At 39.3% G+C, this 24,180-nt stretch overlaps 1 protein-coding gene across 4 annotated transcripts in view; it reads right to left on the bottom strand.

Annotated features, from left to right (window-relative positions):
• BTBD3 (BTB domain containing 3) overlaps positions 1 to 17,798 on the bottom strand; it is a 37,473-nt gene extending 19,675 nt beyond the window's left edge. For all 4 annotated transcript variants that reach the window (XM_002747363.6, XM_078371362.1, XM_008995753.5 and 1 more), the window contains exon 1: positions 17,673 to 17,798. The gene's annotated coding sequence lies outside the window, so the exon portion shown is untranslated. The remainder of the gene's footprint in view (positions 1 to 17,672) is intronic.
• Positions 17,799 to 24,180: the final 6,382 nt, after the last annotated feature.

Genomic DNA, 24,180 nt, shown 5'->3' with positions numbered 1-24,180 from the left:
AAAGTAATAAAATGAGCTGTGTGCACAGGGCAGTAGGAAAATGCATGCCTCCCTGCAAATAAACCACACTTCTAGAATGAGCAATGTCTCATTTCAAATTTCTGCAGAGAAAAAGCACAAGTAGAAAAGTATACTGCTTAAATGTGTGAGTCTCTGTGTCTTACTTCACTAAGAAGAATCAGACAAGTAATTAGGTGTTTGACTTTTCTTACAAAAAATAAAGAATTCTCAACTTCCATCCATATATTCCCTTACAACATTGGAGTAACAGGCTGGGCATGATGGCTCATGTCAGTAATCCCACCACTTTGGGAGGCTTAGGAAGGCAGATCACCTGAGGTCAGGAGTTCGAGACTAGCCTGGCCAACATGGCGAAAACCTGCCTCTACTAAAAATACAAAAATTAGCTGGGTGTGGTGGCACGTGCCTACTTGGGAAGCTGAGGCAGGAGAATAGCTTGAGCATGGAAGGGGGAGGTTGCAGTGAGCACAGATAGCACCATGCACTCCATCCTGGGCTACAGAATAAGACTCTGTTTCAAAAAAACATGGGAGTAATAATAAATGGAAATGATGGTATCAATAGTCGAATAACTTATTTTTTGGCCAAAGCTAGAAAGTCTCTTGCTGGGCTGTTGTATTTATGGAAACTTTACCATCAGCAATAATTTTAAAAACCATTAATAGTGTTAAAAATGTAAACTAACTGTTTTAAAGTCACAGTTTGAGTTCTGTGGTGGCCAAAATAAATAAAACTGCTTGAATTTTTCAATGATGAATTCACTGGCTAGAAAAGTGTACTTCTTAGAAGGCAGGGTGAGGTAAATTCATTCTGTGTGCCTGTTGTTTGATGTGTATATGACTTAAAAGCAGTTCTGACTCGCACTGGTTAAGAAAGGATCTAAGTAGAATAAGTGATCAAATCCCTCTGCAACCTCCCAGCAACATCTGCTAGTGGTGATACACAACAAAGGCTGCCATGGAAGGGATAATTTGATCCAAACAGAAAAGGCAAGAGTTTCTCCAGGAACTACAAAACATAAAAATTTGCTCCATATTCTGGCTCTGTAACTTTTCTTACTATTGATGTTGCTGGTTTCTAAGTCATTTGAAGGTCACCCGAGTGACTCTGAGCAAAAGTGAACAGTGCCAATGGAGCAGTCAAGTCACCTTACTTTTCCCTTGTCCTCCTCACCCACACCTGAATGATGGGGGATTTCAGCATAGTGGTAAAATGACCTGGGTAAATGCAAAATAGCTACTGTGCATTCCCCTTTGGTATAATCAATGTATTGTTTCTTGGAGAATCTCTGGGAGATGCAACAGTAAAAAGTATTGATTTTAATAAACCTCAGCTGTTGAGTACACACTTTTCAAATATTCTGCGTCATGAAATTGGGAAGCAGGCACAAAGCATTTCCGGTGAAATTGAAATAGAATGGTTTCCTTGAGAAAAAAACATGTGTACAACTATTTGTGTTACAAGTCAAACCAGCAGCTTTTTTGTTGAAATGCCATTGTTACTTGACAGAAGAAGCAAAGCATGCTTATTCAGACTAAGGTATTTGGCAGACTTTTTCTCAAAAATGAATGAAGTCAGCCTGTCACTTAGGAAAACTGACAGTATTTATTGCGATCATAAAATAGAGACTTCAAACAAAAATTAGAATTTGGGAACCTTGATTACACCACCATGAACCTGACAGGTTCCCAATACTCAAAAGACTGTTCTGTTAAGAGCAGTGATATTAAATGAACATGATTTTTGATACTGTATAATGAAATGTGTCAACACTTGAAAGATTTGCATAACTCAGTGAACCAACCTTTTCTAATAAGAATGCAATTACAATACAAAATCATGTATTGATAAAAGATCCAAAGTACAAGATCGACCAATGGATTTAAAGTATAATGAGAGTACAAAATGTTCACTGATAAAGTTTGATTCCATACAGCAATTAATCTTTAAAAAACTATCATTTATGAAGTTTTGGTGAAGTATCAAATATCCACAGTCATTTGAAAGTGCTATTAAAATATTCTTTTCCTGCTATACATCTGCACGAGGCCAGATTTTCTTCATATGCTTCAACAAAAACATTTATTTTTAAATATACACTTAAATATTTTCTTTAATTTTGACTACATTAAAAATTAATAGATATGACCCCTATAAACAAGTTTTCTGGGCTTTTGAAAATAATTAAGAGAACAAAAGGGTCCCAAGACCAGAAAATATGAGAACTGCTGATGCCCAGCTTCATAAGAAGTTTGGATTTTATTGTAAACACAATGGTAAGCCTCTAGAGACCATTAATATGATTTGGATTTGTGTCTCCACCCACATTTCATGTTAAATTGTAACACCCCGATGTTGGAAGAGGGACCTGGTAGGAGGTGACTGGATCATAAGGGCAGATTTCCCCCTTGACAGTGTGTGAATTCTCATCAGATCTGGTTGTTTGAAAGTGCCTAGCACTTGCCCCTTTGCTCACTCCTTCGTGCCACCATTTGAAGACGTGCTTGCTTCCCATTCACCTTCTGCCATGACTGTAAGTTTCCTGAGGCCTCTGCAGCCATGCTTCCTGTAAAGCCTGCAGAACCATGAGCCAATTAACACTCTTTTCTTTTTAAATTCAAATCTCAGGTAGTTTTTTATAGCAGTGTTAGAATGGACTCATACAGCTATTAACAAAAAAAAAAACTCTTAACAATGTATACATGATCAGGGCCAAGTTTTTATACATATCTGCTTTTTCCTTTCACTCTCCTAGGAAACAGTAACTAATTATCAGAGAATAATTCTCAACCATTCACTCCAAAATATATTTTTGCACATTGTAGACAGAATGAAGGACATAAGAGATAATCTCTGCCACAAGAATTAAGAGCTGGCTGGGCACAGTGGCTCACACCTGTAAGGGAGGATCACCTGAGGTCAAGAGTTCGAGACTGCCTGGCCAATATGGCAAAACTGGGTCTCTGCTAAAAAAAAAAAAAAAACAATTAGCCAGGTGTGGTGGCAGGTGCCTACAATCCCAGCTACTCAGGAGGCTGAGGCAAGAGAATCACTTGAACCCAGGAGTCAGACGTTGACGTGAGCTGAGATCACGCCACTGCACTCCAGCCCAGGCAACAAGAGCAAAACTCCACCAAAAAAAAAAAAAAAAAAAAAAAACTTAAGAGTAGTCAAAGAGCTAATATTCCATCTTTTCAGTGGCACTGTCTGACATCTCCCCAACCTCAAGAATTCACAAAATATAAATTGCAGTATCATATTAATTGACATCAAAGACATTAATTAAAAAAACTATAAATGAGTTTCGAGGTAGACAAGTATCCCTAGAAACTTCACATAAACCAGCAAGACAGCAAACATCTCTCTCTGAAAATTTGCTTTCCCCTGTATCACATCTCCTTAGGAGATTCAGTTAGCAATCTTTGGTGTTCTCCTAAAGCAAGCATGGCTGCCAATGTTTAAGATAATTTGTTAACTTTTTTCTTTCACTGAAAGACACACAGCAGGCAGAATCTGCCTCTTCCTACAGTGCTATTTTAATATTATATCTACATAGTATGACATTTGATACTATACAATATTGAAATCTTCCTACATACTAAATAGAAGAAAATGATTTGTTGTAAATAAAGTTTAGGTTAGAACTTTGTAAAAGTCCAAAAGAAATACTTAATTTACCAACAATAACATTTCATTTAAAAATACAGGTAACGCCTGAACACTATGGATTTGAACTACTTTGGTCCACTTATATGTAGATTTTTTTCAAGAAATAAATTAGAAAATTAGTTGGAGATTTGTGTAACAATTCAAAAAACAGATGAACTCCATGTTTTGTATTTCATGAATATATAAACCATGTAGCTATTAGTCTATTTTATCATTTACTACCATAAAATATACACACATCAGAGTTATCAAAATTTATGCACATAAACACATGCAGTCTGTATATAGTGCCATTCCCAATCCAGAGAAATATAAACAAATGTTTAGATGCAGCATTAAATCATAAAGGCATAGAATTAGCTGTAGTATATACTATACTACTATAATAATTTCACAGCCATCTCCTGTTGCTCCTGTGGTGAACTCAAGTGTTGCCAGTACTTGCCTATAATGTCATGTGATGCTAACCATCTCAGCATGAGCACTTTCTCTCTCCAATATATTGCTTATGGCAGTAAAATGTGATCTCTGGTGGTTCTCGTGTATTTCTCATCATGTTTAGTGCAATACAGTAAACCACGAATAACAGGAGGAGACCCACACGAAGTGCCACTAGTGATGCTGGAAGTGCTTCCAAGAAGCATAGAAAAGACACTACCAGAAAAAAGTTGAATTGCGTGATATGTACTGTAGATAGAGGTCTGTAGCTGTGGTCACTCACCATTTCAGACAGATGATCAATCTTGTAAACAGATGATGTAAACTTACAGTATTGATGAATACAGTACAGTTCTATAAATGTATTTTTACTTCCTTATGATTTTCTTAATATATTATTTTCTCTAGTTTATTGTAAGAATGTAGTATATAATACATATGACATACAAAATCTGTGTCAATTGACTGACTGTTTATGTTCTCAATAAAGCTTCCGGTCAACAGTAAGCTATTAGTAGTCAAGTTTTTGTGGGTCAAAAGTTATATATGGATTTTCAACTGTTTGGGGTGGGAGATGGGGGAGGGGCATCAGTGCCTCTTTATGCTCAAGTTGTTCAAGGGTCTAGTCTTTTACCAGAGCTAGTATCCAAATACTTTCCCATCTTCACTCTTAAAAAAATTTTAAGAGGTTATACATTTTAGTAGGATTCTGATTCTTACAATTACTTCACACTCAATAACTAAATAATACTATGGAAACATTATAAATGCAAAATATAGGTTGTCCTTATCTTGAGCATCTCGTTTTCCTCTAAGCCAACCCAAACACCATTATCTATTGATATCCCTAACCCACACCCACCTAGTCAAATCGATCACTACCTGGTGATGATTTTGAGTACACACTAGGAGCTATTTGCTAGCTAAGAGTTCAGGACTGATTCTGACATTTTGGGGAGATCAACTGATAAGATAAAATAGCTAATAAAGTAATAAAAAAATTTCAAGTATGCATGAGTTGATTGATCCCACAGATCTTACAGAAATACTTATTGAATGATATTAAATTAACTAGACAATCTACTAATTTAAATACATTATATCACATTTATTAAATAGGTGCTGAAATCATCTTGGGGAGGGATGAGGAAGTCCGCCTTGAGAGACTGACTGTAACTGCATGGGGATCAAAAGTGACTACACACGAGCACATGACCACTTTCAGATGGCAGCCCACTCTCCAACAGATGAGCGCCCACTTCATGCACTTATTTATCCTGTCTCCCAAGGCCACAAGAGATGGTGAACAACAACAACAAAAAAAAACAGGAAGAAACAGAGCACTCTGGAATACACTTCCACCAACACTGGTGTCTAAGTGGTGGTGTAGGGGGACAGAGCTGTCCAAGAGAATGCTACGAACAGCCTGTAGAATGCCTGTAGCCTGAACCTGCATCCTGAGCAGAAGGAGGAACTTTTGGGTAGCTTCTCACCATATTTTTCTACTGAAAATAAGATTATTTTGGGAAAAGTCACCTGATACAACCTCAATTAAGAATTTTACCAATTTCCAGGTTTTCAAGGTATATAGATCATTCTTCAACAACACATTAAATGTAGATACACTTTATTATATTTGACTTTTTGCTACATGCTCTATGAACAAAGGTATGAAAATAGGTGGCAGTCTACATTTGAAGTCCTTCTCTATGCACAGAAACCTAAAGTACAAAATAACAGCAGAGGGCCAAAATTAGTCCCTCACTAATAGAGTAAGTATGTTTGTTGGTGATGGGTAGCAAGACTACTTTAAAAAAAACAAAAAACTAGTTAAGTAGAAGAAATGAGGTGGCATTATAAAACAAAAACTCTTACAAAGGCAACAAACACTTACAAGTCTCCAAAGCAAGTGTAGAACTTTACCAAGATGTGTTTTCCAACTGGGCTGTCCATTAAGGAACGGCCTAAACTGACGGCAATGTGACTTACCATAAGAAAGATAGGTAGGCCAATGCTATCCATTCAGCCTTGGACAATAGTACTGACTATTTAGGGTTCAATATAAAATGAATTTGTAACAGTGCTATTTTCAAAAGAATGAGTCTTCATGACAACAAAAAGTAGATCTAATCAGAGTGGCAAAGGCAAGGCAAATTCATCAGGTGGGATAGATGCATTTAAAGCAATGGAAATTGTGAAATTTTATTTCTAATATATAAGGTAATCATGGCTAAAATGTTTGTATCTTCTAATTAAACATGGGGATGCTCTTACTATATACTACCACATAAAAATTAAGAAGAGCTCAAATATACACAACGAACTAGCTATATCTTAAATTATTTTGACAGTAGAGTTGAAGAAAATTTTCACATTTTTGTGTATAGGTAACAGCTTCTAGGCTCATCCATTTCTTTCTTTTTTTTTTTTTTTAGACAGAGTTTTACTCTTTCACCCATGCTTGAGTGCACTGGCATGATCTCAGCTCACTCCAACCTCCTGGGTTCAAGCAATTCTCCTGCTTCAGCCTCCAGAGTAGCTGGGATTATAGGCAGACAACACCACACCTGGCTAATTGTTTTATTTTTAATGGAGACAGGGTTTTACCATATTGGCCAGGTTGGTCTTGAACTGCTGACCTCAGGTGATTTGCCCACCTTGGCCTCCCAAAGTGCTGAGATTACAGGTGTGAGCCACCGTGCCCGGGGGGGCTTATCCATTTCTAAAGACACACACATCATAGTTTTTGTTTACTGTCTATTCTTCAGTTGCCTAAACAATCTCTAAAATAATCTTTTTTTTCTTGCAAATCACACCACTTACTTGCACAGTAATTGCAACAGTAAAAATCATACAAATATTTCTTACTCTATTAAGAAAGAGAAGGGAGTCTGATGTTTTTGACATATTCTTGGATTTGAAGGACACAAAAAGAGCCTAGAAACACAGTAAGCAAAACTTTAAAATGAATGATAGGTTCAGCAAACCACCATGGCACATGTTTACCTGTGTAACAAACCTGCATGTCCTGCACATGTATCCTGAAACTTAAAATAAAATACAATTAGAAAAGAAAAGAATGCAAATACCTAAAGAGTCTGAGACATAAGGAACCATGGAAAACAAAGTGAAGTGTCCAAGAAATCAAATACAGTACTCATCCACTTCTCAGATTTGTGTGAGCACTACGAGGGCATAATAATTATTATAATTCATATGAAAAATATAAAAATTATGAATTTTAAAAATAAAAATGACTGCTATAACAGTTGCCATAGGGATGACTACAACATTCTCTTGTCTAGAAAACTGAAGGTAATGGACTGAGATCCTTTGATTTTGCGGATTTAGTAAATGGTTCAATTACGTGCATCCAGGTGGCTTTACGGACTTCAAAATCACCTTAGAAGTGATTTCAGCAAGATCCTCATAGGAAAAAAAGCTTAAAGGGGCCATGAGAGATGTCCCAAACAGCAAAAAGGCATTAAAAAGGGAAAAACAAATGGTTATTGCCCACATTAAGAGACAAACATCTGCAGACTGGTTAAAGAAGAAAATACAGTAATGGTATATCACTGATATTTACCAGGGAACCCAGGCATATTTTGAAGCGCTCCCAGGTGATATCATACCTACTCTTGATTAAAAATTGAAATATAAAGAGAGAAGATACTAGAATACAATTCACATCATTCCGATGTGAATCAGGGCACTTGGCTAGGCTTTTTGTTAGTTATGTGACCTGGTCCTACCCACTAGCATAGTTTAGTACTTTATAGACAGTATCCTATTTAATTCATGTAACCATTCTCTGTATTATCACCATTATAAATTATAAATGTTCTTGAACTTTTCCCTTGCTGGTGGGATAAATCAAGGTTAAATCCACAAATGCTTAAACACTACGCATATGTTGCTTCATGAGAAATTCACTGAAAAAAAAATAGAGAAGGTAGACTACATTCATTCATTCAAAAAATATTTACTGAGCACCTTCTATGTGCTAGGCACCTGGAACACATTAACAAACATACATAAAATATTCACTTTTGGCCGTGCGCAGTGGCTCACGCCTGTAATCCCAGCACTTTGGGAGGCCAAGGCCGATGGATCACGAGGTCAAGAGATCGAGACCATCCTGGCCAACACGGTGAAACCCCGCCTCTACTAAAAATACAAAAAATTAGCTGGGCATGGTGGTGCGTGCCTGTGATCCCAGCTACTCAGGAGGCTGAGGCAGGAGAATTGCCTGAACCCAGTTGGCGAAGTTGTGGTGAGCCAAGATTGTGCCATTGCACTCCAGCCTGGGTAACAAGAGCGAAACTCCGTCTCAAAAAAAAAAATTCACCCTCAAGGAACTTATAGTCTAGCAGAGGTGGGAAAGAGAGGTAATTCACAAAATAAATAAAAAGTAACTTAGAAGGTAATAAATGGGATGTAAAAATAAAATGCAGAGCACTGCAAGAGACTTATAGGATACAGATTGCAATTATAACTAGCGTAATCACACACACAAAATGCTATTTTAGTGAAGACCTGAAAGAGGTGAGGGAGTTGACCATGAATGTATCTGGGACCTGGGGAATAGGATGAAATATTATAGGTAGAGAAAAAAATCCAGTGCAAAGACCTAAAATGGAAACATACCTGCCATGTTCAAGGATTAGCAAGGAGGCAAGGATGACTAAGATAGAAAGCACTAGTGGGAGACAAGTGGGAGAAGAGGTCAGTTAGTGGGAATCAGATCATGTAGGGCTCTTTTTTTTTTTTTTTTTTTTGAGACGGAGTTTCGCTCGTTACCCAGGCTGGAGTGTGCAATGGCGCGATCTCTGCTCACCACAACCTCCGCCTCCTGGGTTCAGGCAATTCTCCTGCCTCAGCCTCCTGAGTAGCTAGGATTACAGGCACGCGCCACCATGCCCAGCTAATTTTTTGTATTTTTAGTAGAGACGGTGTTTCACCATGTTGACCGGCATGGTCTCGATCTCTTGACCTCGTGATCCACCTGCCTCAGTCTGCCAGAGTGCTGGGATTACAGGCTTGAGCCACTGCGCCCGGCCGGCTCTATTTTTTTTTTTTTTTTAATTCTTTTTGAAACAGACTCTCACTCTGTTGCTCAGGCTAGAGTGCAATGGCACAAGCTCAGTTCACTACAACCTCTGCCTCACAGGTTCAACCGATTCTCCTGTCTCGGCCTCTGAATAGCTGGAATTACATGTGCATCCCACCATGCCCAGCTGATTTTTGTATTTTTAGTAGAGACGGGGTTTCACCATGTTGCCCAGGCTGGTCTTAAACTCCTGATCACAAGTGATCTGCCCACGTTGGCCTACCGAAGTGCTGGGATTACAGGCATGAGCCACAGTGCCCAGTCCAGATCATGTAGGGTTTTATGAATCTTTATAAGAAAACTGGCCTTTATTCTGAGTGACATGAAAGCCACTGGAGGGTGTTAAGCATAATTTGACTTATATTTTTAAAAGATCACTCTGATGTTAAGCTGATGGAAAATTAAAGAGAAGCCAGGGAAGAAGAAAGGAGACCAGTGATTTGCTAGGCCACTGCAATAATTCAGGCAAGAAATGCTGGAGACTTGGACAAAGATGCTGGTAGTACAGATGGGAAAAGCAGTTAAACTCTGGATTCCGAATACATTTTGGAGATAGAACAACAGGATTTGCTGACAACCTGGATATAAAGTTGGAACAAAAGAAAAAAATCAGAAGGATTCCTAGGTTTTTTTTGGCTTAAATAACCTGAAAAAAATAGAGCTTAGACCCACTAGGTTGGTGTAAAAGTAATTTGCTATTAGTGGAAAAAAAACACAACTACTTTTGCACCAACCTAACAAAATGGGGCAGGCTGCAGATGGAGCAGGTTTGCAGAGAAACATCAGCACTTTTGTTCTGGCCATACTTAGACCGAGTGTCTTTGACATATTCAAGTTAAGTCAAAAAAGTAGCTGGAGATGTCTAAGATGGAAATATATATTTAGGAGTCTTAAGCAGCTACATAGTATTTTATTAAAGCCCTGTGACTATTTGTGACAACAAAGTGGCAAGAACTGAGCCTTGGCACATTCTAAATTCATAGGCTGGTGAGAAGAGAAAACCAGCACAAATTTGAAAACTGAAAAGAAACCAGAGGGAGCAGTATAGAAGGAAAGGCACCAAAGTGTGGTGTCCTCAAGAATCAAATGAAGAAAGAACATTTAAAAAGAAAAGGAGGAATTACAAATTATATCAAACACTGCTAACAGGTAAAGATGTGACTTGAGTGTTAGATTTAACTTGGTATGCTTGCTTGTGAAAAATCCCTGGTGACTATCTCCTATACCACCCCAACCAAGACAACATGCTCATACATTGAATATATTGTACTCCATTATTCCCAGACATTCAATTTGTTTTTATAAAGAATCATCCATAAGGAAGACTTTCATCCAATTTAATATCTGGGACTCAAATCAGTAGACTTTTTAGAAATACCAGTTGATAAACTGCAGGTGAAAATGATCATTTGTTAATATTCAATTCCCATGTCTTAAAAACATAAAATTACCTTTAGGCAACTTGGAAATGAAAGGATAGATTTTCTTTGTCCTGATAAAGAACTATAATAAACCAAAAAGCCAATATTCTACTACTCTTTTTCTTATTAAAATAAAGAACAAGTTTGTACATTATCACCATTACTATTTGATAATATTCCAGAAACATGTGATAATATTCCAGAATGCTAAATCTAGTGCAAACTGCCATAGGACCAAAATAAAAGGTATAACTATTAGAAGTAGATAAAACTGTCATCATCTGCCACTGATTATATAACTTACAAAAATAAACTGCAGAGCTTTTAGCATAAGTGCCAGCTATAAAAAAAAAATACACAAAAATCAACCACCATCTTAGACTACCAAGAGCCAATTTGAAGAACCTATCACAAAGTTAAAAAAAAAAAAACAAATACCTAAGAAGAATTATAATAGGAAACATTAGAACTCAGATGAAGAAAACAACTCTGCTGAGAAATAAAAGGTCTGAATAATCTTTCATGACCCTTAAAAGAAACACTGATTGCTGGGTGCAGTGGCTCACACCTGTAATCCCAGCACTTTGGGAGTCCGAGGCGGGTGGATCACGAGGTCAAGAGATCAAGACCATCCTGGCCAACATGGTCAAACTCCGTCTCTACTAAAAATACAAAAAATTAGCCAGGTATGGTGGTGCATGCCTGTAGTCCCAGCTACTCGGGAGGCTGAGGCAGGAGAATTGCTTGAAACTGGAAAACAGAAGTTGCAGTGAGCCAGGATCGCGCCACTGCACTCCAGCCTGGCGATAGAGCGAAACTGTCTCAAAAAAAAATTAAAAAAAAAAAAAAAAAAGAAAGAAAAGAAACACTGATTACAGACTTCCAGATTAAGATCTGGCAAATTTAACACACATATCCAAATACACCCTTTCCCTAAACCCCACTTAAGTGTCAGTAAGGGATCTTTCTAGAAGACATAGAGACCCAAGGACTTAAAGAACTGTAATGGAAACTACAAATCATGGAAGTGGAAAGCAGATGGACAAGTGGCAACAGTCTCAGCCAACTTGAGAGAGGGAATGTTATACCAACAGTGAGAAAAGCCAACAAGTACTACTCACTCCAGTCTACTCAAAGACTAAGTATGAGAAGCTCTAAATTTCCTAGATGCCTTCCCCACCTCCTCACTATAGACCACTGGCAGACAATCCCAGAACCCAGCAAGATTACAGATTTGTTCTTGGAAGTATAGGTAAAACAGGCAAGTCTGCATGGTGAACCTTCTCCAAAGGGACTACACAAAGAGGATGCTGAAACCCCAGTCAGATTCCTCCATGAGCACTGAAAATAACACCCTTTCCTCAGCAAAACACTAGAAGACTATTCAATGACCAGCCCAAGAAGACCCTACAAATGGCCCCAGTGAAAAACTCAGGAGAAACAGTAAACAGTCCAAAATGGCTGCCACTGGGGAGGGAGAGTAAGGAATGGGGCAGAGGAGGCAGACAAAAGACCATTTATTTTACAATGAGCCTCTTAGACTGAGAACAGATTTTCCCTACACAGCTAAGTAGCAGCAGCTTCTGCCATATACCTCTTGAACATAACAGCATCAATAATAATAATAATAGAGTTGAAATAGGCCATAAATTTGAGACTAGCCTGAGCATCTGAGCAACATGGGAAGGGAACCCCAGGTTAAGAAAAAAAAGAAAAAATTCAGGCAGCCAATGGGGGACACTGAGCCAGAGACATCAGCCAGGACATGGATCAGGAAAGCGCTATCAGTTCGCATGTAAGCCTCTCTCATGGAAATCCCACTGTGAAAGCCTTGGGAGGCCGAGGCGGAAGGATCCCAAGGTCAACAGATGAAGACCATCGTGGTTCACATGGTGAAACACCGTCTCTACTAAATATAGGAAAACTAGCCAGGCATGTTGGCAGGCGCCTTGTATTCCCCACAGCTACTGGGGAAGCTGTGGCAGGAGGATCGCTTGATAACAGTAGGTGGGGGTTCCAGTGAGCTGAGATCCTGCTACTGCACTCCAGCCTGTCATCGCAGCAATCTGAAAGGCGGAGGTGGGAGGATCACTGGAGCCCAAAAGGTTGAAATCATCTCGAGATGTAAGATGACACCACCTCCATAGTTCTGCATGACTGGGGAAGCGTCAGGAGGCCTGCACTCACGGTGACTGATAATGGGAAGCAAGACATCTCTGTGCATGTATTAAATTTAATAATCTTTATCTGAAAGGACAGGTGCATATACCTGTAATGTTAAAAGGGTAGTGTGACGTGCTCTGCCAGATATTTCTATGCATTCTAAATTTATCACTAAAAAGATGTGCCACTGATTAAGACTAGGGATCAACACACAGATGAGCAAGGCCTAAAACTGAAGCTGACCCCAAAGCTAGTCAAGACCTTAAAAATTAATAAAGACTACAAAGCAAAGAAGAAAGGAGGAACTATTTAACAAATGGAGCTGGTAGAACTCGCTAACTAGGGAAAAAGAGGAGGAGGCGGTCGCAGTATAAGAGCACTTCATTATCCACATACAGTTATAGAATTAAATGTAAAAAGATCTAATATGTTTCCAAAATTTTGTTTCATTTAGCTCACCTATCAGATAAAGATTATTAAATTCAATACATGCATAGTTTTAAAAGTCTAAAAGCCTTATTGTAAAATGAGTGGTCGTCCTTATCACCTTAGTCTTCCTCCCCAGAGGTAGCCACTTTTGACTGCTTAATGCTTCTCCTGAGTGTTTTATTGAGGCCATTTGCAGGGTTTCTGGCCGTTCTAAGCATGATCATTTACAAGGAAAATATCAAGGTAGAGACCTGTTTATACAGAAATAAAATTTTTTGTTTTGTTTGGAAAACACCAAAAAGTGAATGAAATAATGAGTTGTGGAGAAGAAAAAAAAAAAAAAAACCACTAAAAATATAATAAAGGTGAAATCTTTTTTTATTAAAAAAACAGGTGTTTTTTTTTTTAAATCATCACTTAAAAGTAAAGTGGACAAAGTACCAGAAGAGAGAGCTCCCAAAAGGAAAACAAAAGAAAAAGCAGATTATCAATTTCAATAGTTACCAGAAAATATCAACTAAAAGATTGTATTTTTATATAAAAATCAGGAAATGTGATGAACACTGGAGTGCTGACACACTACAGGCAAACCTTACACTCTGTAAGGGAATATATGAGGGCATAAGCAATTTGGCAACAAGCCACAAGAGTCATAAAAAAAGTTCACCTCTGCCCCAGGATTTCTACTGCCATAAATCTAACCTAAGTCTGAAATACTTAAACTTTCAGACAAGGGCATTTTTCTCAGCTTCATCTGTGTGTCAACTCTTACTTACTGAGCCTACATCCTTTGGTCGACCCTGCTGGCCTTCCTCTACTTAGTTCATTCCATCTCACCAAAAGTCTATGGTGCAGGCACCAAACTATTATTCCAAAGAAATGCGATTAAAGAGGTAATTAAGGTCACTTAGGAAGTGACCATACTAGGATTTGCAACCAGAGGGTTTAATACTGTATTCCCAGCCCCTAAAAATAAAAATATTATGTAAAACAACAGAAAGTTAGTTCAATAAACCTGGTGTATTCATCATGAAAAACCTTATTTTCAAAGGGTTTACGAAAAAAGGAAACATCTCTAATATTTGACTCATATTAAATAAAACTGCAATATTTAAACTATGGATAAAATTAAAAGTCGGCTGGGCACGGTGGCTCAAGCCTGTAATCCCAGCACTTTGGTAGGCCAAGGTGGACAGATTACAAGGTCAAGAGATCGAGACCACCCTGGCCAACATGGTGAAACCCCTTCTCTACTAAAAATACAAAAATTATCTGAAGGTCATGGTGCACACTTGTAGCCCCAGATACTTGGAGGCTGAGGCAGGAGACTGACTTGAACCCATGAGGTGCAGGCTACAGTCAGCCAAGACTGTGACACTGCACTCCAGCCTGGCGACGAAGTGAGACTCCATCTTAAAAAAGAAAAAGTGAATTTTGTTTAAAAGTTTGTCTATGCAGACGAACAAAAAGGGTAAAACAGAAGCACATCATCTAATTATCAGTTATTTCTTTATGGAAGATGTGACTATGATTTTTACTTTCTTAATTTTTTTTCAGTGATTCGCAAAATGTCTCCAATAAGAAGTACTTTAATTTTTTTAAAAGAAACATAGCAACAACAGAAATTCTCAACTATATTTGCTTAATTTGAATAAACAAAGGACATGTCAATAAATGCACATTAATGCACACTTTCAATGAATTTGTGACTGGACAACTAGGTTGAAAGGTATACTAAAGTGAAAAGACTTAAAGATCACATTTCAATGTGTGATGAAAGAAGGGAAGATTAGATATTATTTTAGCAGCCTAGCATCACTGCCGCAACCACAAGGTTAATCACATAAGAGGGATTTCCATCATTATTCCTTTCTCATAGTAAAATGAGAATAATTCACCTTACAGGATTTGCTTGATAGCCCAGTTAACAGAAATTTAAGCAGCACATAAAATAGATTTTAGTAAGAGAAATCCATTTCAATTCCCAACACAAACTCACAATCATTGGAATCCTAAAGGCATTTTAGAATTGACTAAATTCTGATTACTTATATTATATACCAAAGTTTGAAAGATTAAAAATTAAAAACCTGAAATATGTAAATGATCTATTTCTGTACTATTTTATTCAGAAGAGTTTTAAAAGTTCCTTGCAAGGCAAACTGGAATTCGATGCCCATAGAATACCTGCTTTGAGCATTAAAAAATGAACATTAAAAAAAATGATTTTTGGATGCATGTGTTTGGGCACAAGTAGGGGAATGTGTACACTAATTGTACCTTTCCTTTGTTAAAGTATACTATTACAAGCGGTTTAACATTTTGTAGAGAAAGCTGGCAATGTACTTTCTAGGAACAAAACAACTTAAAAGCTAATAATGACGTTTTCTTTTCTTTTCTTTCTTCTCTATGTTTTCTAGATTTCAAGGATGACCTGGCAAAAAAAAAGCTAATAATGGCTTTTTTGCCACAAATTATCAAAAGTTTTCCCGCACAGATGTGGAGTTATATTTCGCTTTTTAAAATTTTAAACATAAGGTGTAATTAGGACTTTAGAGAAATAGCACATACAATTCTTAGGCATGTGCACCTCCAAGAAAACTTGTTAAAAAATAAAAAGAAAACATTGTTTCCACTTCATCTAGGAAGTCTGTTAAACAAGTTATCAGTGGAAGAATTGGGAAAGAATGAAAAATCAAGAAAGAACGTAGCTGCTAGTAGTTATCCCATACAATGGCATCAAAAAATAATATGTAAGTATCTTAGAAAATCTTAGAACTGTATAAGCTCACCCTTACCTGCGCTGAGACCAAGAAATGAAAAGGGTGATTCAAAAATCTTCCGAAAAGGAAGAGTCCTATTTAGAAACCCAAGGTTAAGAGGACCCGCCCACTTCCCCGGGGGGACTCGTTGCTATGGTAACCCACAGTAACCCTTTAAAGGCAGTAACGTGTGGGGGAGGAAGTGCTTTCCCAAGGTTAGAGTTAAAACAGGGGATCTGGGGGAGCGTAGAGTGAAGGATTGAGGTAGGGTTAAAAGAAGGGGAAAAGCCTTTGGCTGGGCAGGGGGTCAGTGAAAGCGGGCTTAGTAACCCCAAAAGAAATTCAAAACAGCACGTCGAACAATTGTTGTGAGTGTTAGAGTCACATTATAGTTCATGAAGTTTGACCCATTAGAGACGCTTCCCTCCCTCCTTGGTGGGAAACAATCCCCACCTTTGTGAGTTCCTGTCTAGGAAAACGAATTTGAGTTTCATGCCACGAAGTACAAACTGATTGCTACTACTCGGTGAAACTAAACTCTTGACTTTCTTATATTAAACCAGTGTTTCCAAACTCGGCTGCGCGATCACCTGGGGATCTTTAAAAAATACACTGTGTTAATTGGTCTGATGTGCGATTGGGCATGAAGAGTTTTAAAACTCCCCAGCGACTCCTCTGTGCAGCCAAGTTTGGGGAAACTGTATGACAGAATTTGGTGAGGTGGCGGGCAGTGTTTAAAAAAGAAAAAGCACCGTGATCTCCCTTGGTCTTTTGAGGACTAATAATAGAATTAGCTCGCTTTCACCAGGCACACACAGGACAATGGGTTGCTTGATAAATAGGGAACCCCGGCAGGTCCGAACAATACTTTCTTTGAAAAGGCAAGGAGGTAGAAGCCCTTTCTTCCCAAGAGAGCAAACATCCGTCTTCCTGAACATCAAACTTCTACGTTGATTTTTAAGAGCAAACGGGCCACGAATGCCACTCAGATCTCGGAGGACGAGTTCCAGCCCCAGAAGGAAGCCGGCCCCGCCATCGCCCACCGCCACTCGTTGGGGTCCTGCAGTGCCCGAGGCCGCACTAATCCGAAGGATCGGTCCCGGAGTCCCCAGCCCCCCAGACCGAGCTCCCCTCGCCCCGCCGGCAGCGCCTCAGGAAAGTTACTCAGGGGAAGTTTGCTTCGCTTCACACCGCGCGCCTCCCCAGGAGAGGGGCGGCCCCCGCCACCTGCTAGGCGCCAAGGCTTCCCGACCGCGCCCCCCGCCTGGACCTCCGCCACCTCTGGGGTCGTGCACCTCGCGGGCGTCTGCAAGGCCGTGAAGGCTCGTGTGCCCCTCCTCGGGGTCCCTCGGCTGAGGCGAGCGTGCCCCTCCGCCCCGGACACCAGGACCCTTGCGCGGGCCCGACGCGCCCCACTGGGACCCCCTCGGGTAGCTGGCCCGCGCGGCCAGCGCCTCTCGAGCCCGAGCGGCGGGCGTGGGATCCCCTGGACCTCAGGGCCCGAGGCCGACCTGAGGCCCCCGGCCCGGCCTCGCCTAGCCTCGCCTCGCCTCACACTGCCCCTCAGACCGGCCGCCGGGCGCGCGCCCCTGCCCAGGCGGTCCCGCGCTGCGCACGCGCGGAGCCGCCGACCCGCTCACCCGCAGCGCCCTCACTCACCGCCCGCGCTCCTCCTCGCCTCGGGCGAAACGGTCGTCTACAGCCTTGCCCGGTGCCCGCTCCTCAAGCCCCGGCCGGGGCACTCGGAGATCCAGCGCCCGGCGGGCTCGGCGGGCACCCGCACGCAGGGCACGCTCTGCGGGAGCGAGTGCGCGTGCCCGAGCACCAGGAGGGAGCGGGGCGGCAGGGGCGGTGCTCCCGGAGGCGGCCCTGGATACGGGGCATGCGCAATGTCTATCCTTTCCTCAAGTTAAGAGTGAGGGGTGGGCGGGAACCCTGGCCTGGAGAAGGCGGGAAGGGTAGAGGAGAGCCAGCACTCAGTCTCTGAGAGGCGACTTCGTCCTTGTCCCACAAACTGCAGTTTTTCCCTCACGGTCGGTCATTTGTCAATGAATGTATTAAGCATTTATTGAACACTTGCATTGGCAGAGCGGATGCGCGGGATACAGGGCATCCTCCGGTAATAAGGGGCCGATTGCATTTGGCTTTGAGGCTCCTTTTCAGGCACTGATGCCAGCCCTCTCTAACAGATAAAGAGTGTGCGTAAATAGAGGTCTCGTCATACCTAAAATTGCAAACCTTGACTACACTCTTCAGCGATCTGGGGAAGGAGAGTAGCTGCTGGCTGGATTGATCATGAAAACTTCGTTGAGAAGCGAAAGAGGAAAAGTGAACACAAAGGCCTAAGTGGCAAAGGAAAAAAAAAAAAAGTCAAACAGCATATAAACCCATGCACCCTATCGGGGACATATAAACCCATGCACCCTATCGGGGACAAGTTCAATCTGAGTGTATTGTTCTTAGTGGAAGATGAAAACGGCGGCCGGAAAGGTAGTTGAAGCTCATCTGGAAATAGTCTTTTATGCTTAGCACAAGACTTCAGCTTTATTCCGTGGATAAAATTGAGAGGCACTGAAAAAGGGGAGAAGGGGAGCCCGGTGGTGGCTTAATTAAATGCAGAATTTAGGAATATAAAGTGGCGACGAGAGATATGAAATGCTGTAGTATATGTTCTAGGTAAGAAGTAGTGGGGTCCTAAATTCAAGTGTTGGTATCAGGAGTGGAAAGGATCTAAAAGTTTCCAGAGACTGTGAAGGACAGAATGACTCCCTAACTAATGTCACTACCTCTTGGGTAGAGAAATGTTTATCATGACGGGCGCCTACCTCATTAGATTGTCATCCTTGGCAAAATGTGTATCAGTGGATAAATTTGACCTATACAGTTAGGACCATTAAATGCTTCGTTTAGAATGAGTTTGGCCCTGGGAGAACCAGGTGAAAAAGCATTAATTTGAGAGACAGTGTATATAGTGAAAGACACCTGGGCTTTGGAAAACAAAAAACCCTCAGCTAAAGTCCAAACACCTCATAATAAACCATACTGTCCAAATTGCTTACTATCTGTAAGCCTTACTGTGTTCATCTGTACCATGGGATCATAACGTTTGCCTTGTATAGTGGAAAGTTTTATGTGTCAACTTGACTAGGTCATGGTAATCAGATATTTGGACAAACATTAGTCTAGATGTTTCAGTGAAGGTATTTTTTTTTAAGATGAGATTAACAATGAAATTAGTAGACTTCGAGTAAAGCTGATTACTGTTAATAATGTGCATGATTTTCATCCAATCAACTGAAGGTCTTAGTAGAAAAATGCTGACTTCTTCCCCCAAGCAAGAAGGAATTCTGGCAGCAGACAACCATTGGCATGCACCTTTTCCCTGGGCCTGCAGCCTGCCTACCTACTCTGCAGATTTTGGAGTTGTCAAGCCTCCACAATCATGTAAGTCAATACCTTAAAATAAGTCACAGTCATATAAGCCAATATCTTTCTCTCTCTTTCTATTTTTCTCTCTCTAAACTGAAAAAAAGAAAAAAAAAATGGAGTCACTCATCCTATTGTCACAGAACCAAACCAAAACTTGAGTTATTTACTTTCAAGATCTGACCTTCTGAGAAATCAAGAGAGATAACAATGAAACCCTATTAAGCCAACAAGATTCTGCTTATATCTGTAGAAGAAAAGTAGCCTTGAAATGACCAACCCTCTATTTGTTCTTTATTTCTGCTTTTCTCTTCTTTTTTCTGCCTATAAAAATTACCCACTCTGTTTAGCTCATCAGAGTTTCTTTCTGCGTTGTAGACTGGATGCTGCCAAGTTCATGAAATGCTAATAAAAGCCAATCAGATTTTTGAACTTAATTTGGTGAAATTGTGTTAATTGACATATATTTAAAGTAGATGCGTAGATATATATCCATCCTGTTGGCTCTGTTTCTCTGGAGAACTCTGGCTAATACCTTGAAAGGTTATGAAGATTATGTAAATTAATTCTCATCTGAAAAACAAGCATTGTAATCTTTAACTTGTGAGGCTGTAAAAAATTAAACACAAGTGTATAAAGCACCCAGTTTACAGCAGAGTCTGAGTAAATGACAGCTATTACTTGTGAATGAACACTGAAGGGAAAAACCAACGAAGAGATAGGATAGATATTAGCACTTTGAAAGCCTTTTCTCAGTTCACTGGGTAATAAATATGTAAAAACCAAATTTAAGAGGTAAAAGAAAATTTTGGTGTCCCTAGCTCTGACACACTAAAAATCTGATAAATATTGCAATTACTTCCAAATAAATTCCTTAAGAGCCATTAACTTAAGATAGACGCTGGTTGCACTCTAAAACACCAAACATGCAAAGCGGAGATATGAATTCATATCTGAACAGTTTACTCCAATTTAAGTTCCAGTTGAAGTCACTCTGCTTGCTACTAGGAAGGAGAAACATGGAAAGAGCTTCCTTTTGAAATAATTCCCAATCTCACAGAGTAGGTGCATGCTAAAGCACTCAATCAATGTGTTTGTTGAATAGGCTTCTGGGTGAGCTTATTGTTTTGTTTTGTTTTTGAGATGAAGTTTTGCTCTTGTTTCCCAGGCTGGAGTGCAATGGCACGATCTCGGCTCACTACACCCTCTGCCTCCTGGGTTTAAGTGATTTTCCTGCCTCAGCCTCCCCAGTAGCTGAGATTATAAGCATGTGCCACTATTCCCGGCTAATTTTGTGTTTTTAGTAGAGACAAGATTTCTCCATCTTTGTCAGTCTGTTCTCAAACTCCTGACTTCAGGTGATCCGCCCGCCTCGGCCTTCTAAAGTGCTGGGATTGCAGACATGAGCCACCATGCCCCACCAGGATGAGTTTATTGTTATGGGAAGTATGCAAAAGTGATTAAAATATTCCATTTATTCTACAAATATTACCGTTTGTTATGTACTAGGCAGCATTCTGCCCTTAGAGAGTTTATCAAATATTGAAGAAAAATGCGTAACTATAATTTAAGGCAGAATGTGTCTTAAGGGGAACATAAATGGTTGGTCAATGGTTGGGCAAATTGTACCTTGCTCAGGTAGCTAATGCTGAGGGCTCACTTTCTAATCATGCCTCCATTGTGGATCCTAGCTTTACATATTTTCTTATGGTAAAAGCCAATGATATACATGAGCATCTTGTAAATATGTTTTGAGTAAAGTTGGTAAACATCAAGTAAGTCAACATTCTCATTTCACTGACACTTTTGCTTCTGAGTACACGTTTGTGAGATACAGTTAGAGAGGGTGAGGCAGGAGAGACACAATCCATTCAAATGTAACGGTTTCTCCTTTTCTTCCTCATCATTTGTCTTAGCTGTTTTGTTTAAGGGAGATTTCTCTTTAGAGTGAAAAAAATTACAGATAATTTTTTCTACTTAATGAGGATTTATGAGCAAAGTACATAAAAACTAACATGAAGATAACAAAAGGTGGGGGTTTGGATTTATGAAAGGTTGATGAATGATTGAATTGGAAATCATTAACCAGATGAACAGAGATGACAATCTTGTTTGTCCTATGACCAGTGTTGTCACAGGTGACTCCTTTTTCCTTTTGGCTGAGAATGAAATATTCCACCATGCATAAGAACAAGCAAACTCCAGGACTGACAAAAACAAATTTTGGGGAAAATACCCATATTTTAAATTACCAGGATGATATTTCATTATGAGAATTTGTGAATATATTAATTTTATGAGTTTTGCCACAGTGACCTGGGAAATAAATGTATCTGGAATTAAAGGAAGCCCTGTGCTACAAAAAAAAAAAATGTTTTAGAAACTGAAAGAAATGGCCTCAAGTTGTGGATGATAATTATCATCTGATGTTCCATGAAAGAGTCATATAAGCAAAGCAACATCCAAATGCTAAAGGAGCCAAGAAGCCAAAGAGGAGGCAGACAAATTTAGTTTTTCAGTATTGGTGGATTTATTCGGGGACTTAAAGACAGAAGCATGGCCTTGGGTTGCCACAAAACAAGTAGATCTCTGCACCTGTTACTTCCCAGAGCCAAGGCTTATATACTATAGGGAAAAGGTATATGTATTTCCAGCAAGACAGAGAAAGGCAACTGTTCAAAACAAGAAAGAGTGCTATGTTTGTCACAATCTATAATTTGTACGATAACATCAAGGTTGCTTTACTCTAAAAACAGGAGTATCGTTTCTTACATTAGGGACAGTAAGTAAAGTAGGAATCAGGAGGTATTCACGGGACTGAGGCTGATCAGAAATTAACACTGCAGATTAGCATCCAAGATGGAGCCACTTTTGTCTCCACATCTGATAAATAATAGGATGATACTAGGAGATGTGAAATAAGTTAAAATATATACTGGGCCAGAGTTTTAAATATATATGCATATGAACCTGGCATAGTGCCTTGCAAATGTAATCAATGTACTAGCTCTAAATGGTTTAAAATTAGACTGAAAACAGAATTAGCCATACATTATTCATATGCAGCATTCTCTCCTTCTTGGTCTTTCTTTTTATCGACGCTTTCAAAAAAATTCAACCACATCAGTATTATGGGTAGACTGCTGCCTACTCAATAGAGACTGGTAATGTAGGGGTTTCTTACTATAAATAGTCACTAACTTTTAATGATTAGATTTACAATTTTTTACTTTATGATGATGCGAGTTCAGTAGAAATTGTAATTTGAATTTTTAATTTTGGTCTGTTCCCAGGCTAGCCATATTTGGCCCGATATTCTCTCACTATGCTAGGAAGTCAGCCACAGCACCCAGTTAGCTACTTGGGTAGCTAACTAATACTCAAGGGTGACAACTAATACTCTACAGTATACTACATTTGACAAATTACATGAAATATTAGACACTTTATTATAAAATAGCATTTGTGTTAGATGGCTTTGCCCAACCCTGGGTTACTGTAAGTGTTTCGAACATGTTTGAGATAGGCTAAGCTAAGCTACTATGTTTGGTAGATTAGGTATATTGAACACATTTTCCACTTACTTTGTTTTCAACTTACAATGGCTTTATTGGTCTGTAACTCCACTGTAAATTGAGGAGCATCTATGGAAGAGTACTTGATCATGAAAAAATCCAAATTTACTAAAATGCCTAGCAGGCACAATATTGACTATTTTTTACAGGTTCTATCACCTGTTACCTTTAAGATTTTATTTGACAAAATATGATTGGTTGACACATAACTTCAATAAGATGACTTTTGCAAATTTTCGTGACATTTGTAACTTGAATTCTGTGTTAACTTTACGTAAGTGCAACATTGAAAGTACTATGTTAAGTATGATCATAAAATTAAATGGATATAAATTATTTTGTGTAAGCAACAACAAAAGCAGGACAAGAAACCCAGTGTTGGCTTATAGTTTTTCTTTGAAAATGAACCTCCTGTAGAATATTATATCCAGTTTTCTAGAATGTATACATATACTTCATTAAATCAGTTTTTGTAAAATTACATGAATATTAAAATAAGTATTTCCATACATCATATTCTAGTTTAGTGAGGCAGTTTGGATTAGTGCTGTTTAATGGAAAAAAAATATGGACCATAAATGTGAGATACATAAGGAATTTTACATTCTCTAGCAGTAGCATCTTAAAAAGTAAAGTTTCAGGATACAAAATCAATGTGCAAAAAATCACAAGCATTCCTGTATAGTTCAATAATAGAGAGCCAAATCATGGTGAACTCCAATTCAGAATTGCTAAAAAGAGAAAAAATACAGCTAGAAATACAACTTACAAGGGATGTGAAGGACCTCTTCAAGGAGGACTACAAACCACTGCTCAAGAAAATAAGAGAGGATACAAAATTATGGAAAAACATTCCATGCTCATGGATAGGAATAATCAATATTGTCAAAATGGCCTTCCTGCCCAAAGTAATTTATAGATTCAGTGCTATCCCCATCAAACTACTATTGACTTTCTTCACAGAATTAGAACAAACTACTTTAAATTGCATATGAAATCAACAAAAAGCCAGTATAGCCAAGAGACTCCTAAGCAAAAAGAACAAAGCTGGAGGCATCACACTACTGGACTTCAAACTATACGGCAAGGCTACAGTAACCAAAACAGCATGGTTCTGGTCCCAAAACAGATATATAGACCAATGGAACAAAACAGAGGCCTCAGAA

This window comes from Callithrix jacchus, chromosome 5 (genome assembly GCF_049354715.1).
Source record: "Callithrix jacchus isolate 240 chromosome 5, calJac240_pri, whole genome shotgun sequence".
Taxonomy (NCBI): Eukaryota; Metazoa; Chordata; class Mammalia; order Primates; family Cebidae; genus Callithrix; species Callithrix jacchus.
Note: the sequence above shows the minus strand (reverse complement) of the source record. Positions and strands in the feature narration are given on the sequence as shown.